The sequence below is a fragment of the Orbicella franksi genome, chromosome 11 (assembly GCF_964199315.1).
Source record: "Orbicella franksi chromosome 11, jaOrbFran1.1, whole genome shotgun sequence".
Lineage (NCBI taxonomy): Eukaryota > Metazoa > Cnidaria > Anthozoa > Scleractinia > Merulinidae > Orbicella > Orbicella franksi.
Window position 1 is genome coordinate 8,840,006 of NC_138155.1, and position 16,066 is coordinate 8,856,071.

The 16,066-nt window shown below is 37.2% G+C and overlaps 1 protein-coding gene and 2 long non-coding RNA genes across 4 annotated transcripts in view; 1 reads left to right on the plus strand and 2 right to left on the minus strand.

Annotated features, from left to right (window-relative positions):
* Positions 1-280: 280 nt before the first annotated feature.
* On the minus strand, positions 281-1,672 carry LOC145502494 (uncharacterized). The gene is made up of 2 exons (XR_014051341.1): positions 1,545-1,672; positions 281-821 (listed from the first exon to the last, which is right to left on the minus strand). It is a non-coding gene; the product is annotated as an uncharacterized LOC145502494 (long non-coding RNA).
* Positions 1,673-4,635: 2,963 nt separating this feature from the next.
* LOC145502454 (uncharacterized) overlaps positions 4,636-16,066 on the plus strand; it is a 77,487-nt gene continuing 66,056 nt past the window's right edge. Inside the window, exon 1 of the mRNA XM_081481784.1 lies at positions 4,636-5,568. The gene's annotated coding sequence lies outside the window, so the exon portion shown is untranslated. The remainder of the gene's footprint in view (positions 5,569-16,066) is intronic.
* LOC145502873 (uncharacterized) lies at positions 8,765-12,807 on the minus strand. Of its 2 annotated transcripts, XR_014051399.1 has the most exons (4): positions 12,343-12,807; positions 10,166-11,211; positions 9,672-9,799; positions 8,765-8,917 (listed from the first exon to the last, which is right to left on the minus strand). It is a non-coding gene; the product is annotated as an uncharacterized LOC145502873 (long non-coding RNA). The 2 variants fall into 2 exon arrangements; XR_014051398.1 differs by lacking the exon at positions 12,343-12,807 and having other exon boundaries at positions 10,166-10,313.

The window sequence follows — 16,066 nt, forward strand, 5'->3', positions numbered from 1 at the left end:
GATCAATTATTTCCCGAAGCTGAAGGCTGAGCCAAATAATTGATCTGTGACCACCCAGTTTGGTTTCACATTTAAATCACTCTCTGACAGCTCAGCGAAGCGATCTGCCATTTAAATTATTTCACCTGAGAGCTTGGTTTCAATTACGCATGAGAGGAAAATTCAATATTATTTGCAGCAAACACAGTTACACGGCACTATGCATGAGCAGATCATTACTTGTAAGCAGTTATTTACATGTCACTTGGTGGGCTCTCAGCCAATGAAAAGGAAGACAAAATGCATTGAATGATAAAAAGTTTTATTTTTCAGTTGTCAACAATAACATTTCAGAACACCTAGAGGCCTTTGTGCATTTGCTTGGATGCCATCTTGCAAACTAGAGCACAAGCTTCAAGATCTCGCGAACAACAACTACCGAACCAAGACTTGGAACATTAATTATGTACATGAATAAACTGCATTATCCACTTACCCATTCATTCATGTCCTAGTGGGCTATTCTGTAACTGGTTAAATTTACTCTGTTTCTTGAAAATGTTACAAGCAAAAGCGAATAAAGAACCCTCACTGGACCACATAAAAATGCCTTGGTGGTAAATCACACTGGTTCTGCAAATCTTTCCCAACTTAATTGTTTCATCTGCTTCAGTTTCTTGCAAAGAATGAAATACTTCAGCTACATGTAGTTTTCTGTGTTTTCATCCTTCTCTTATTACTTTGTCCTCTTGTCTTTCATTATTTTTTCTTCTTCTTGCCAGGTAATTTCTTCTTCCTGAACCTTGGTTGTGCTTAGCCATATTTTTTGGAAATATATCAACCTGCCACATAAATATAGTGCATTCATCTAATCAAAAATTTGTTGAATTTGAACTACACTGAATGCTTGTCTATCCCCCACTGAAGGTCAAAACTAACATGTGCATGGGGAGAAGTCCCTATCACTAGGCCCTTCAACCATTTTCCAGAGCCTCTTTGTGTGAATATCATTTTTGCCAAGAAATCTACATCCATAATATAGAAGAATGAAAATAATTAAAGTAAAATTAACGATAGAAACAATAGGACGAATACAGGTTGAGTGACACCTAAAGTCGCAACCAAAATGCAAGGATTCGACTGTTCATGGCAGGCTTGATTCAAGCTTGGATTTCATGTGTTATAGCATGCAATTACTCAATACATGAACATGTGTACAACACATTCTTGCACGACAACAAAGTGCGATTCCATTCATTCGAATGTCCCAATTTTGTTCTTCGAGTGTTCAGACCCAATCGTTCGATTAAGTTCGATTGATTTCGATAAAGTTCGTTTAATTGAACGTTCCATTTGGTACGTGATTAGTTACGTCTGGAGCAAAGCCATGCATCTAAGAGAAAGTTTCTTTTATGAATAAACATTTGGCGCATCCAAACAAGAAATCGCCAAGCATTACCCGCGTATGTTTCAATGTAAAATACCTGAAAATACGCTTGAAAAAGTTACGAGGGTTGTAAACAAAAAAATGAAGTTTAAGCAGATAAAATAAACAGATACCGTACCGTTAAAAATCCTGGGCTAAGAACTATATCCAATGTGGCGATCGATGCGATCCTCTTGCTTCGTTTTGGCGGTCGTAACTTTTGGCGCAAACAGATTTTCCGGTCGATTTTCCGCTGACCCGCCGGTGCAATACTCTGATGCGAGCATTTTGGTCAGCTGTGATTGCATGAAACATCATGTGAATGACCACGTGACTTGTTTCCATTTCAAAATTGCTGTGTAAAACGGAGGTTTCGTTCCAGTCGTTTAAAACTAGTGCAACAGTTCATTTGTTTGTTTTTTTACCTTTTACTGGACGAAAAGTTAAGGGACCGAACCGAATCATATGACTCGTGGGTGCAGCGACCATGATTTATCTTTCTGATAGACTTCAACTTGGTAATGTCTCAAGGAAATGGAGGTGAGCCGACCATCTTCTGTCTTGGTGTGTCTTTCATTCGAAAAGATGCATGCACATGTAAATACATGTAACATATCTGTAACCACATCAGCTGTTTTATCGAATTAGATGATTGCCTGTGAAACATAGATCTGAATTTTGAATTGTTCTTCGTCCAGTCTACATAATTAGGTACTGTTCTATATACATGTATGATCGGTTATATGGCAGTTATATGTTTGCAACTGTGTATGCCATTTTTGTGCAGCCGTAAATTACTCATCCATTGTGATCATTTTACTATCTTGACATGGCATAAACTGATCGATCTCTTCGTAGGGAAATTAAAGTGCGAGCTGTGGAAGTTGAATCAAACAGTTTGTTTTTCTTCAAGTGGAAAGGCAACTTTATAGACTTAACATGATAACAAAACATACATGGAGGCTAAAATATTAAACCCTGCAATAACTAAACAATGCAGTAAATAATTTTGTTTTTATTTTCAGCTTTGAGAAACAGGAGATGGAGAGTGGTGCTGCCCTGTTAGGGCCAAAGTCTCTGTGAGTTTGATAGGGGTCTTTCAACTGCCTTCTGGTTACAAAGTTATTGCTGCAATTCTGCAATCGTTGGTAAATTTTTAAAGGAGGAAATAACTAAATTTAGGGTTAGAAAGGAAGCTATATGTAACTTCTACAGTCATGCCACATCAGTGAAAGTACAGTTGTTTCTTGTTGGAAATGAATGAACCTTACAACTTGATGGGATAATTTTTGTTAACTTGTAAATAATAATAGTATCGATCATATATTACATACACTGCGGCTACAAAGTTTATTTCAAGGGGAACATGGTATGCATTAATTAATTCTTTCATGATTGAATACTGTGGTCTTTGTAAAACTTTACCTCAAATTGCACATGACCTTGACTTGTGACAGCTTGGGTTCTCTATAACTTACTGCAAGTGGTTTTGGTTTTTTAAGCTTCATCTTGCCAGGGCCGGAAAAAAAAAAATGAAATCTAGCTGCCCGGTGGGCCAGTATATTTTAGTTTTCAGTTGGCTCCACTAAAATATTACTAACGCCCAATGGGCATGTAGGGTTCATGCCTTATCAACTACATCAGTTACTAGTTGCTGTCTATATTCAGTGATAGACTATAACAAAATGAGTTTACTGGCACTATGAAACTAGGTGAAAGAAACTACCAACAGTGACAATATTGTTGTGTCAGATACAAATTATGCTTGGATTTTAAATTAATCCATGCTTTCAACTCACTGTTTTGCTCATCTTGCAGTCTTAAGTTTTGAAATAGGCTTTGATTAGAAATTATCATTCACAAGATTATATGTACTGAGGCTAATTTTACTTGCCCACCTGACCAGACCTCCAAACTTCCATTTTCACTTGCCCAAGAGCAAAATTTACTTGCCCCAGGCAATGGGATGTGGGTTTTTCCCTGCCCTGCTTGCTAAGACTACGAGTATTCCCTCTTTGGCTTAGGGCCTCTTCATATGAGCCCAGTCAACCAGCCTGGCTCATTTTCTGAGATCTCACCTGGCCACTCTTTCCTTCATAAAAATTTTGATGTGTTCATATATGTATGAGAAGCCAGGTTGGCCCAGTTACTGAGATCTCAGTTTTTGCGTCCAAGATCTCAGTGACCAGGATGAAAATTTCCCCATATGAACGCTCCAGCCCGGGTAACCAGGACGAAACTTTTTAGGCAAAATAGCTTCACTTTTGCAACACAGCACTTGGGCAGTTACCTCGCTCATACGAAGAGGCCCTTAGTCTATGTATCATGCGTGACACAAAAGAAAATCAACATATTTTTCTCGCTGTTTTCATTTGCATCACACACAATAGACTAAGCGAAAGAGGCCGGGACTACTCATAGTCAATATCTGTAGGCCCAATAAGATGGTACAGCTTTAATTGCTACATGCATTTGTACATGTACATAAAACAAGTCCATGACTCAAAATCAAACCCACAACTTGCTTGCAACTGTAACATGGACCACATAAATGATGCAGGATTTAGTTGCAGCCTCAGACATTGCTCAGTGATAAAGGATGAACAAAACCTTTGCACAACATGATCATCACCTACTAAATTTACAAAAGCCACACATAATGAGTTGTACCCTCTAAATTGGCCTAAGGGTTCCCTTGATTAGAAGTGATTGATGCATGTACTGCATGTACGTTTACAATGTATATAGTTCCCATGTACAGACCAGGGTTGTCATTAATTTTTTAGTCACCTGTAGCCTTATTCTCCACACCCATAGCAAATTTGTTACTTTGTGGGTGACTTCTCTAAACAACAGGGAATTTCACCTGTAGCATCAAGGGAAAATCAAGCATACTCAGCCATAACAGGTGTTACGGCTTACAACCCTTAATGACAGCCCTGCAGACATAGCATACCAGTACAAGTAAATAACCTGTATTTAGTCTTAAAATGAGTGATATAGAAGATGTTTTATACTAAGTAATGGACCCTTAGCCTCAAGTTCTCAATTGGTATTGATACATGCATGTTCCTTTGACTCCTTTACATTGTTTGCAATTCTTCTTAACAAAGAAAATATGTACCACTGGTGATGGCCGTACACTCAAAAATGTTTTGGTTTTTAAAACTGTAGTAACTTTTAGCCTTTTATACAAGTCATGTACAGTAGACAAAAAAAATATCGCAGGCTCAACTGTTATTACAGCTTTTCATATACAGATACGTGTCAGTAAGTGTAGAGCTACATACATTGATTATACAAGTAAAGAAAGAAGTAGAGCCAAGCACCCCCATCAAGCTTGAGTTTGCCCTACACTTACTTCTAGTATGTCATGTGTTGTTCACAGCTACAGCAAAGTTACATGTAAGTTTAAGATTTTTTTGGCACTATTGTTATGCTGTTTTGACACTATTTTTGAACTATTTTAATACTATTTTTATACTATTTTTACAGTATTTTCATACTGTTTTTATACTATTTTGTGCTATTTTTATGCTGTTTTATACTATATTACTGTATGCCATTTCTAGACTATTTTAAAGCTATTTTCATATATTTATATTGTATTTGACATATTTTTTTTCATAAATGATCCACTTTAATTTTTAAACTGTTTAAAGTACTATTGAAATATGTTTTGAGACAGTGGATTTCAATAGTGTTTTAAACAGGTTTTAACACCTTTAAAATCAGTCGAAAAATATGTTAAAAATATAATTTTGCACCTATTTTGTACAAAATACTTTTAAAATTGTCATTTAAACTAGTTTAAAAATAGTCTTGCAGATTAAAAGCTGTTTTTAAAACGATTTGTGCCCTGTTTTTATTCCGATTGCTGTGTTCCTCGAGAGATTTTTAAAGTAGTTACAGACTATTTTAATTATATTTTTTAACTTAGCAAAGGATTTCGAGTTTTGGAATTTTAACTATATTTTTAAAAGCTTTTCAAAATACATTTCAAACTTTGTTTCAATAGTGTTTTAAACAGGTTTAAACACCATTAAAAGCAGTCGAAAACTACGTTAAAAATACACTTTTCGCCCTGTTTTTAATCTATTTCATAAAATAGGTTTAAAACAGTTTTTAAAAATAGTATTTAAATACATTTAAAATAGTGTTAGGTTTGGTAAGGGTAGTGTTGTGATTATCACGATTTTGAGAGCGTTAGTACTCAGCGCTGATGAAAAGCCCGAAAATCATTTTTATACCAGGTTTAACAGTGAAATTTCTTCTTTCGAAATGTTAGAATTTTAGGTGTTACAGTGTCTTACAGGGTAGCGAATTTGCCGATTGAAAATGTGTGCATAATTAAGAATTTTGAGGAAGCGAATTTTAGTGATTTTAGGCGGCTCGTCGTGACCTTGATAATTAACCCACAGAAGTATACTCAGCCTTAGAAGACTTGTAAACCCCTGAACAATACGTTTCCAGGCTCAAACTGGAGTGTTGTTGTGATGCCGATTAAACAGAGTGAAGTTTATGATAAGGTATTAGTCACTAAATTTTGCGTGTTTTTGACCAGACCTGGGACCGTAACGAATTTGGGATTTTGTTTTTGCGGGTTTAGAAAAATAATTAAAGAAAAAAATCCCGGCACGTTTCTAGGCTTACCATACGCTATCTCTGAGAGGAATATGAAAACTTTGTTTGTTTTTGTTTTTGTTTTTGTTTTTTTGTTTTTCATGTGCGACGACTGGCTCTTCCTTAGTGGACATTCCCTCTTGAGTCTTTTTATTCAGCAGTACTAGTGTTAAACTCGAATCTTGTCTATTTCGCGTAAATTACGTGAGAAACTCATTCACAAAGGTGAATACTCATAGTAAATGCGATCTTATATATATTTCATATGGTTCTCGGCTTGTTAGCACCACATATCACCTAATTAAATAATTACCTGGAAAGGGGGGGGGGTTGGGAAATGGGTGAAATATGCCCCAAAACTTAGTCATTCCCCCCCCCTCTCATTAAGCAAAAATTAATTTCAACCCCCCCTCACATAATGATGATATTAAGGCTACCCCCCTTGAAAAAAGTCTCCTCCCATATATAACAGAGGCATTCCTTTCCTGCTGCATGACAGATAGGAAAACAGTTCATAGATCAGAACACCCACGAGTCGATAAATTTGTCCGTTTTATGCTAATGTTAGTATTTATAATTGAACTCTAATAACTCTTCCACTACTTTTCCAGTTTGCAAAATGGAATGAAAAAGTAATGCCCCCACTGTATGTATTGAGGCTGTCTCCGTAAGAACCGACCACTGATTTTACTTCGAAAATTCGATTTTTCTCATAAGCTGGAATTTCGAAGCCCTTACCTAGTCAATCACTAAAATGAGTTTTGTTTCATTAAAAATTCCAATTGAAGTTTTCTAGGATTGATTGAAGTTCAGTCCGCTCGACCCAAGTTTAATGCCCGCCGAAACTGGAAAAATAGCACACATTGCCGGCGCTCTAAAAAAAAAATAATATTCGCTCAAAAGTCCCAATTCCTTTTTTTCAGCTATAGATATATCATAGCAGTTTGTTTAGCCATGTTGCAATTATAATTCAATGTAGTTCCTTCAACGGTTAAAAGAAGATTTTCTAGCCGTTAAATCGAGTTTTGAACCAAACGCGAAAATAGCTCTACTTTGAAGGCACGTTTTAAAAATGTGGCACCTGTTTGAAACTGCTGAACTACATGAATAGAAAGTATAAATGTCCCTTAATTCAAAACAATAATAAAATTTGTCTGCCCACCAGGTTTTCAAAACTAACGACCGCTTAAAGTTCAGGAAATTTTGAAAATATTGCGGTGAGTAACTAACACACTCGCCTTCGTAAATTGCTCCGATAAATTCCCGTAAATTTCTTACCTGGCTTCAAGATTAAAGTTTTGGTCCTTTGTGGCGATCTTCGAAACCTAGGTAGCATTAAAACTGCCAGCATTTCCTTCCAACTGTAGGTTTGTATATAAAGTAGATTTATGCGTTCCTCATCTATGTCGAGCGTGACCGTCACATGCTTCGATGTTCTTTGTATTACTGACCATTGTTTTCCTCGAAGCCGGTTTAACCATGTAGACTCCTCTTGAAAGGTTTGTAGCTAGAAGCACTCTTTTGGACAACTCTCGGCACACATACATGTATGAACAGTAAACGGTGATTCGGGAAGCCAAGGAAGGATTGATTAATGCCACGGCCATTTTGTGTTCACAACAAGTGATTTAGTTCCCAATCTTCCCGTGAGTATAGCGGGAAGATTGGGAACTAAATCACTTGTTGAGGAAAAACAATGGTCAGTAATACAAAGAACATCGAAGCATGTGACGGTCACGCTCGACATAGATGAGGAACGCATAAATCTACTTTATATACAAACCTACAGTTGGAAGGAAAAGCTGGCAGTTTTAATGCTACCTAGGTTTCGAAGATCGCCACAAAGGACCAAAACTTTAATCTTGAAGCCAGGTAAGAAATTTACGGGAATTTATCGGAGCAATTTACGAAGGCGAGTGTGTTAGTTACTCACCGCAACATTTTCAAAATTTCCTGAACTTTAAGCGGTCGTTAGTTTTGAAAACCTGGTGGGCAGACAAATTTTATTATTGTTTTGAATTAAGGGACATTTATACTTTCTATTCATGTAGTTCAGCAGTTTCAAACAGGTGCCATATTTTTAAAACGTGCCTTCAAAGTAGAGCTATTTTCGCGTTTGGTTCAAAACTCGATTTAACGGCTAGAAAATCTTCTTTTAACCGTTGAAGGAACACCATTGAATTATGATTGCAACATGGCTAAACAAACTGCTATGATATATCTATAGTTGAAAAAAAGAATTGGGACTTTTGAGCGAATATTATTTTTTTTAGAGCGCCGGCAATATGTGCTATTTTTCCAGTTTCGGCGGGCATGAAACTTGGGTCGAGCGGACTGAACTTCAATCAATCCTAGAAAACTTCAATTGGAATTTTTAATGAAACAAAACTTATTTTAGTGATTGACTAGGTAAGGGCTTCGAAATCCTAGCTTATGAGAAAAATCGAATTTTCGAAGTAAAATCAGTGGTCGGTTCTTACAGAGACAGCCTCTTAAATTTTACATCCAACCCCCCCTCTCTCTTATTGTCATTTTTTCCTATGCCCCCACTCTAATCCCCCCCCCCTTCAAGTAATTATTGCAGAATCCCTTTAGACTCCCTTAGGTGATTTTTGTCTTTTATAATTTCTTCCATCTTTTCCAGTATTCCCCCTTTTTTTAGTACCGCTCGGATCGGGAGTTTTATCGCAATTTGTTTAATAACAGGATGACAAGAAAACAGACCAGTTCAACCAGTTCCATTTATGCCCTCTTTTTATTAACATCCATTTATGCCCTCTTTTTATAAACATCACTGTTTTCCCCAGCCGTTACAATTATCACCCACGCTTGCTTTAGCAATCTGTGATCTGAATCCTGAGTGCTTGCGTTTCAAAGCTATCCATCTTTCTGTGGAGAACAAAATTATTTCGTGTGTTAGCCCTCGTTTCCACAAAAGAACTAGACAAGGTCAAAAAATAGACTTGTTCAACCGTTTTATTTTCTCGACGGTCTCTCGACCTCGTGGTCGACCAGTTTCTACATATCACATGACTGACTGTGACTGATTGTGTGGGGCTGGGGTAAACCCTACACTTGCAGAAGCTCCCTTTAGCAGTTCATAAGGCTTAAGTTATATAGTTGCTTTCATTAAAAGTTAAAGGAAATATAGCGACAATTGACTAATTCTCCCTAGCCTACCGATTGGCACAAATGTCGTTTGACGTTGTAGAGGTATCGTAGGCTGTGGTAGTCTGAAAAATCCTAACCACTCCGAAATATAATTTGCGTGTGCTTCTTTCCAAGTGACTGAAAGTTTCCCGAGTTCTAAGGGTATACTTATGATTAAGACGTCTTCTATATCAGTTATATGGTAAGAAACAACGATTCAGTTCAGGAGTGGGCAAGGCAAGTGTCCCGCATGCAATGTAGTTGCTTATGAATTCTCAAAGGTTGTTATATGGTGGCTGCGCTATTGTACTTGACAATGCACCAAAAGGACAGAAATCTGTCGTCACCGGTGCCGTCGTTCTCAGGAATAAGGGTAACACTATTGGATGAAGAGTATATCGGAAAGAATGAATTTTCCTTTACTTGAGGCTATTACTAAGGAATTCATTTGACTTAAGTTATTTAAACATATTTGGAGAAAAAAAAACCTTACCGATTGCAGATTTCTCTTTTAGGAACAAGCACCACAGGTTTTTGGACAATCATTGATAGTAGAGAACGGGTTGCTGTGGCAGTGGTCGCTCAGGCTGGGGCAGTCCCACCTGTGATCTTCACAGGGGTCTTTGAAAAAGCAAGCAAATCAAACTCAAACATTATACCGGTATAATTTCGAGTAAAATACAGAGGCCCAAGCTTAATGCCGGTCAAAAATAAAAAGTGCAATTTTGTCGGCATAACAGTGCCGTTTTTCGACGAAACAACTATTAAGTTGTTTGTACCCCTGTGTTACACTGAGATACCGCGCTGTAGTTTATCTAAAGACTGCGTACTACCACTGACCCACCATAGTATACGGAATCGTTGGCAAGGCGCTTTACAGCCTTCTAATTTGATCCCAAGGTTAAACGAGGTGGAAACCTACTTGTAGCATCTTTCACAGTAGAAGGACCAATTGAAGCTGAGAAGACTAGATTACCAAGCACTTACCGCAATTGACGGCACAGGCCTTGGGGCATTCACGTAATGTTGCATACGGGTTAGAGTGACAATGACCGTCCCGTGCCAATACGTTACAGTCCCAACGCGAATCCTCACATCCACCTAGTAAAGAATTGAGCATTTGCATAATTAATTTTAAACCTTTGCTCAGACTGTAGTCAGATAATCGATCAATTAGAATTAAATCAACGCGACACAACCTTATTGACAGAGTACACTAGTACAAAGTAAGTATTAAAAGTCATCCAAAATGAGTCTTTTTTTATCATTAAATAGATCTGTTTCCATGCCTGAAATCCCATGACACGGATTGCCTTTATGATGTTCTTCGTTCATAAAAGAAACTCAAGCTAACTTAAGGATATTAAAATGTTTGTTGTCACTGACTAAAAAAAGTTGTTTTGGACGTTTCGGTTAAAATACTGTAACCTTCTTCAGCATGAAAAAAAAAATTATGCGTCATTGGCAATAGGCATTAAGCATTCTCAATACATAAAGAACTCATAGGAATCTGACCTTTTAGGATTTGAAAATGATGAACGAGTCATCTAAACCTCATTCGAAATTATTATCGCTACTTTTTATTCGTAAAACTTGGAGTTAAAGTTCATTCTCAAAATAAGTCTATTTAACACTCTTCAGGGTGTTGCTTTTCTTTCTGCATGGTCACGAAGGTAGGAAACCATACCTGCACCTGCAAAGAACAAACAGAAAAGAACATAAACAACGAGGAAAATTTGAAAAAGTTCTGATAAGTTCTTGATCATAAGAAAGCGTCTTGTACTTTTTATTGATGCTTGTTTAAGTGCATGACTCTATTCCCGCATGCGCACGTGTGCGTGGGCGGATGCTTGCGTGGGCGGTTGCGTGCGTGGGCGGGTGCACGCGTTAGTGGGCACGTGTAAGTTAGTGTGCGCGGTTGAGTACATTCGTAAGCAGTGCGTTCGTGAGTGTGCTCGTGCGCCGGCGTACTTTTTGATACTTACAATATCCGACGAGCATCAGCAAAAGGATTCCGCACTTGAAATACATGACTAGCAAATGGAGAAAGATAAGATACAGTCATGCAAGATTAATTTCATTAACAGCCTTTTTTCCAAACTCACAAGGAAAAAAATCTTTAAGTGTAAAAATTCAGTCAAACTATAAATAAAAAATTGGAGCTCTTAACCAGAAAAGCTACACTATTAGTACGTCTAAAATGTCTCTACAAAAAGTTCTTTGTAAGGCTTCTAAAAGGCTTTGCCGGTTTAAACATTTTTGAAGAATTTTTCTTTGTTCTAACAATTGTTCAGGATTATGAATGCAAAGAAGAAAAGATCTGACTAGAAATGCTTGCTAAACATAACAGTATGGCGATAGGAAAAAAAAAGACCAGATGAGTGGCTGGCAACAACTCAAGGCAAATTTTATTCGTTCACGGAATTGTAGACAACAGTGAGAACAAAACGGAGAAATAAAACTTTCAGAATTTAGACAAAAAGATTTACAGGAAAAGATCAGTCGAAGGCACTCCATTGAGAAGAGCATCTACTATTTCCCATTTTCCTCTATCCATTTTTTGTAATGTGTGGAATTTGATTAATATAATTGTAAAAATCTATTAACCATCGTGCAGTTTTCTCACGCATCACTGAGCGGTATGCCAGACTTGAAGGTCCTTTGTCTGGTCTCGTCCTGTATCAACTTCCTTAACGTACCATACTATTTCTCTCGCATAAAGTTTTCAGAAGGTCGATCGACTGATACATGGCTTTTTGCACTTGCCAAATTGCATCCATTTAAATTTTAAAAAAAAGCGAAAATGTTCTAATTTAAATTAAACGCGACTTTCAAACAATCGCAAGAAGTAGTACCACGCAAGAAAAACTAGTCTTTTTCAATCGTATAAATTAGTTTCTGCAAAATGCAAAAAATCGCCCATTCGCAAAAATAAACGTACTCCAGCAAAAACTTATTAGTGCACCACCGTATGTCGTCATATTTTGTCCAACTCACACAAGTATTGACATCTGAGGGCCACGTTTTCGATCAGGAACTAGCACTAATTGCGCTCGATATCTTTCCTCGCTAATAATCTAACCTTAGTACTAGTCCTCCGTCCCACGGACACTAAAAATAAGCCATGAAGATATCCAGGCATTTTCTAAAAGACTATGAATTACCTTGTATCAACGACGAACCAGGTTTTCTTCTCTTTGTCTTGATATGTATCTTCTGCAGAGTCTTCGCAAAGATAGTTGGAACAACTGCAGTCTCCAATATATGGTATCAGCAATATCTGTTTAATATTAACAAGTTTTCATGATATTTTTAAGCTAAGGGCGGATTTCTATGGTTTCCTTTTAGGATAAAAAACAATTACGATTTATTATACATACAGGCGCCATCAAAACAAGATAATTAGAAACTATAGACACGAACATCGGTCTCGGGCACGAGGGATTCTGAATAAAAGCATTTGTATTCATGACCGGCGTGGAAGTGCTCAGTTACCTGATTAAATCATAAGCAAGACGTGTGAAGGCACACGTCTGATTATAATTTCATTAAACTGATGCATTGATAGTAAACACAACTATGCATTTACAGACACATACGTATATACACTCTTTTTTATATAAGAATATATTTTATTTAAGCAATAGACCACTCTTTCTATGGGTTTACTGGCGCAATTAACAACACGGGATGTTGGGAGAACACGAGAAAAGCTTCAAAATCACGAGCCGTTATACGAGCGATTTACAAGCTTTTCGAGTGTTCTCCTAACATCCCAACTGGTTTACTGCGCCTGTAAACCTATAGAAAGAGTGCTCTATCGCTTTTATGAAATAAGTATAAAAAATACTTTCAATTAGAGGAAGATTTATTATACTTTCGCCTTCGCGATCAAGTTGCTTTTTCTCATCAAATATATGAGATAACGCGACAAACCAATCACAGCGACTGGAAGAATGCCGGAAGGTACAGACTCCGCGTCGGACAAGAAACACACAGAGCAAAGCGACGAAAACATTTCACGTACCCCAAGAAAGTTTCAAGAAAGAAAAGGAAAAGGTTATCGGTCAAAACAAAACGTATAAGTATGCTGAAGAGGAAATGCAGGGATTTGTGGGTGGAATCGGTCATCACGAAAGAAAAATTCTCTACGAAAAATGTGCAAGTGGTCCAAAACTTCATGGCCTTGACAAAGCGATTCAACGCAATGTTTAATAATAACTTTCCCAAGTTTTGCGAATGGAATAAAGGTTAGTTACAGAAACCCTGCTTCAGAAATTTATTCAGAATCTTTTTACTTATGCTGAGAGCTATGAAGTCCCTGTTTCTCTGTATTTTGGTAAATGAAAACTATCGTTCGAAAGCTGAGCTTATGGAAACCAAATTCGTTTATCGTGTTATGCATTAATGCATCGAGTTTAAACTCAAAATTTCTGATAAAAAGAAATATTTTCCCTACTTTTTTGACAACCCAACTTGACCATTCAAGCCCAGCCTTCGTCCTCCAAAGACCGTGGAAAGCACCGAAAAAAGGTTTTATAGTCTCCATAATTTTAATCTCAAGCGTAACTGGAGTTGGCGTAAAATTTTTGCCGTGGAACAAAAAAAAAAAAAAAGAAGAAAACTTTATATGACGAAAAACTTCTGGTCCTTTTTTTTCCCTACTAAATTTCCATGTATATGTTGAATGAAAAGATATTCGCGTTATTGATATCTGAGCCGGTAAAAAGCAAAACTACTTATTGCATTTGTTATCACTAGAGTTGCAAGTTCTCTAGTTCCCGCTTAGAGCAGCCATAGATCGGGAACCGTGGTTTACCGGTACAATAGAGCATAGGTTTAGCAACTCTTATCAACTCTTTATAAAGGAATATCGAGGCTGAATTTTGTGTAATTGTACCAACATTTTAAGATTAAACCCAAAGCTGAGATCTTGCAAAGAATGTAGTTTTTTTGGGTTGGAAAACTTAATTATTCACCCTGGGTAGAAAAAAAGAAAACACACACTTTTACAATCAGAAAAATTAATTTCGGCAAAAATTAAAACAAATCGCTGATTCGCAAAAATAAAACGTACTCTTGCAAAAATAAACGTACTCCCGCAAAAATTTAGTGCCACACGGTACGCCGTCATATCGTGTTCAACTCACACCAGTATTGACATCTTAGAGCCACGTGTTTGATCAGGAACTAGCATTTCGCTCAATTGAACTCCTTTCCTAATATTCTAACCTAAAAAAGTCCTCCGTCTCACAAACTTCGCCCTAAAAATGAACCATAAAAATACACATGCACTTTCTAAAAATCTATCTATTAAACCTGGTATCAACGACGAGCCGGAGTTTCTTCTCTTTGTTTGGATATGTATCCTCTGCAGAGTCTGCGCAAAGATGTATGCTAACAGCAACTCGATATATTTAATATTAACAAGTTCTCATGATATTTTTAAGCTAAGGAAGGATTTCTATGCTTTCCTTTTAGGGTTTATAAATAATTGCGATTTATTATACGTGCAGGCGCCATCAAAATAAGATAATTGGAAACTATAGAAATGAAAATCAGCCTAAAAGTATTTGTATTCTTGACTGGCGTTGAAGTGCTCAGTTACCTGATTAAATCATGAATAAGACGTGTGGTGGCACACGTCTGCTTATAATTTCATTAAAGTAATGCATTGATAGTAAACACGACTATGCATTTACAGACATCTGTGTAAATACGATGTTTTTTTTTTTTTTTAATACAAGAATATATCTTATTTAAGCAATGGACTACTCTTTCTATCGGTTCACTGGCGCAATAAACCACGTGGGATGTCGGGAGAATATGAGAAAAGCTTGTAAATCACGAGCCGTTAGGGGAGTGATTTACAAGCTCTTCGAGTGTTCTTACACAACATCCCAAGTGGTTTATAGTGCCGGTAAACCCATAAAAGACTGCTCTATCCCTTAATGAAATAACTATAGAAAAAGTCTGCCAATGATAGGAAAATTTATTGTACTTCCGTGATCAACTTGCTTTTTCTCATCAAATTCATGAGCTGACGCGACAAACCAATCACAGCGACTGAAAGAATGAAAGCACAGACTCCGCGTCGGACACGAAAATCCGTAGAGCAAAGCAACGAAAACATTTCACGTACGCTGAAAGTTTCAAGAAAGGAAAATGGAAAGGTTATCGGTGAAAGTAAAAAGTAAATTAATTAACTCAAAAGTATTTTGACGGGGAAATGCAGGGATTCGCAGGTGGAATCGGTCATCACGAAAGTAAAGTGCTGTAGGAAAAGTGTGCAAGTAGTCCAAACGTCATGCGCTTGGCGACGTGATTTAACGCAATGTTTAATAATAACTTTCCAAAGTTTTGCGATTGGAATAAAGGTTAGTTACAGAGGCGCTACTTCCGAAATTTATAATCAGAATTTATTTACTTATGCTAAATGCTATGAAGTCCGTGTTTTTCCAGATGACGCGACAAACCTATCACAGCGACTGAAAGAATGCCGGAAGGCACAGACTCCGCGTCGGACAAGAAACACACAGAGCAAAGCGACGAAAACATTTCACGTACGCCAATAAAGTTTCAAGAAAGGAAAGGAAAAGGTTATCGGTCAAAGCAAAACATATAAGTATTCTGACGGACAAATGCTGGGATTCGTAGGTGGTATCGGTCATCACGAAAGAAAAAGGCTCCACGAAAAGTGTGCAAGTGGTCCAAAACACTTCATAGCCTTGACAAAGCGATTCAACGGAATATTTAATAATAACTTTCCAAAATTTTGCGAGTGGAATAAAGTTTAATTACAGAAACGCTGGTTCCGAAATTTATTCAGAATCTTTTTACTTATGCTGAGGGCTATGAAGTCCCTGTTTCTCTGTATTTTGATAAATG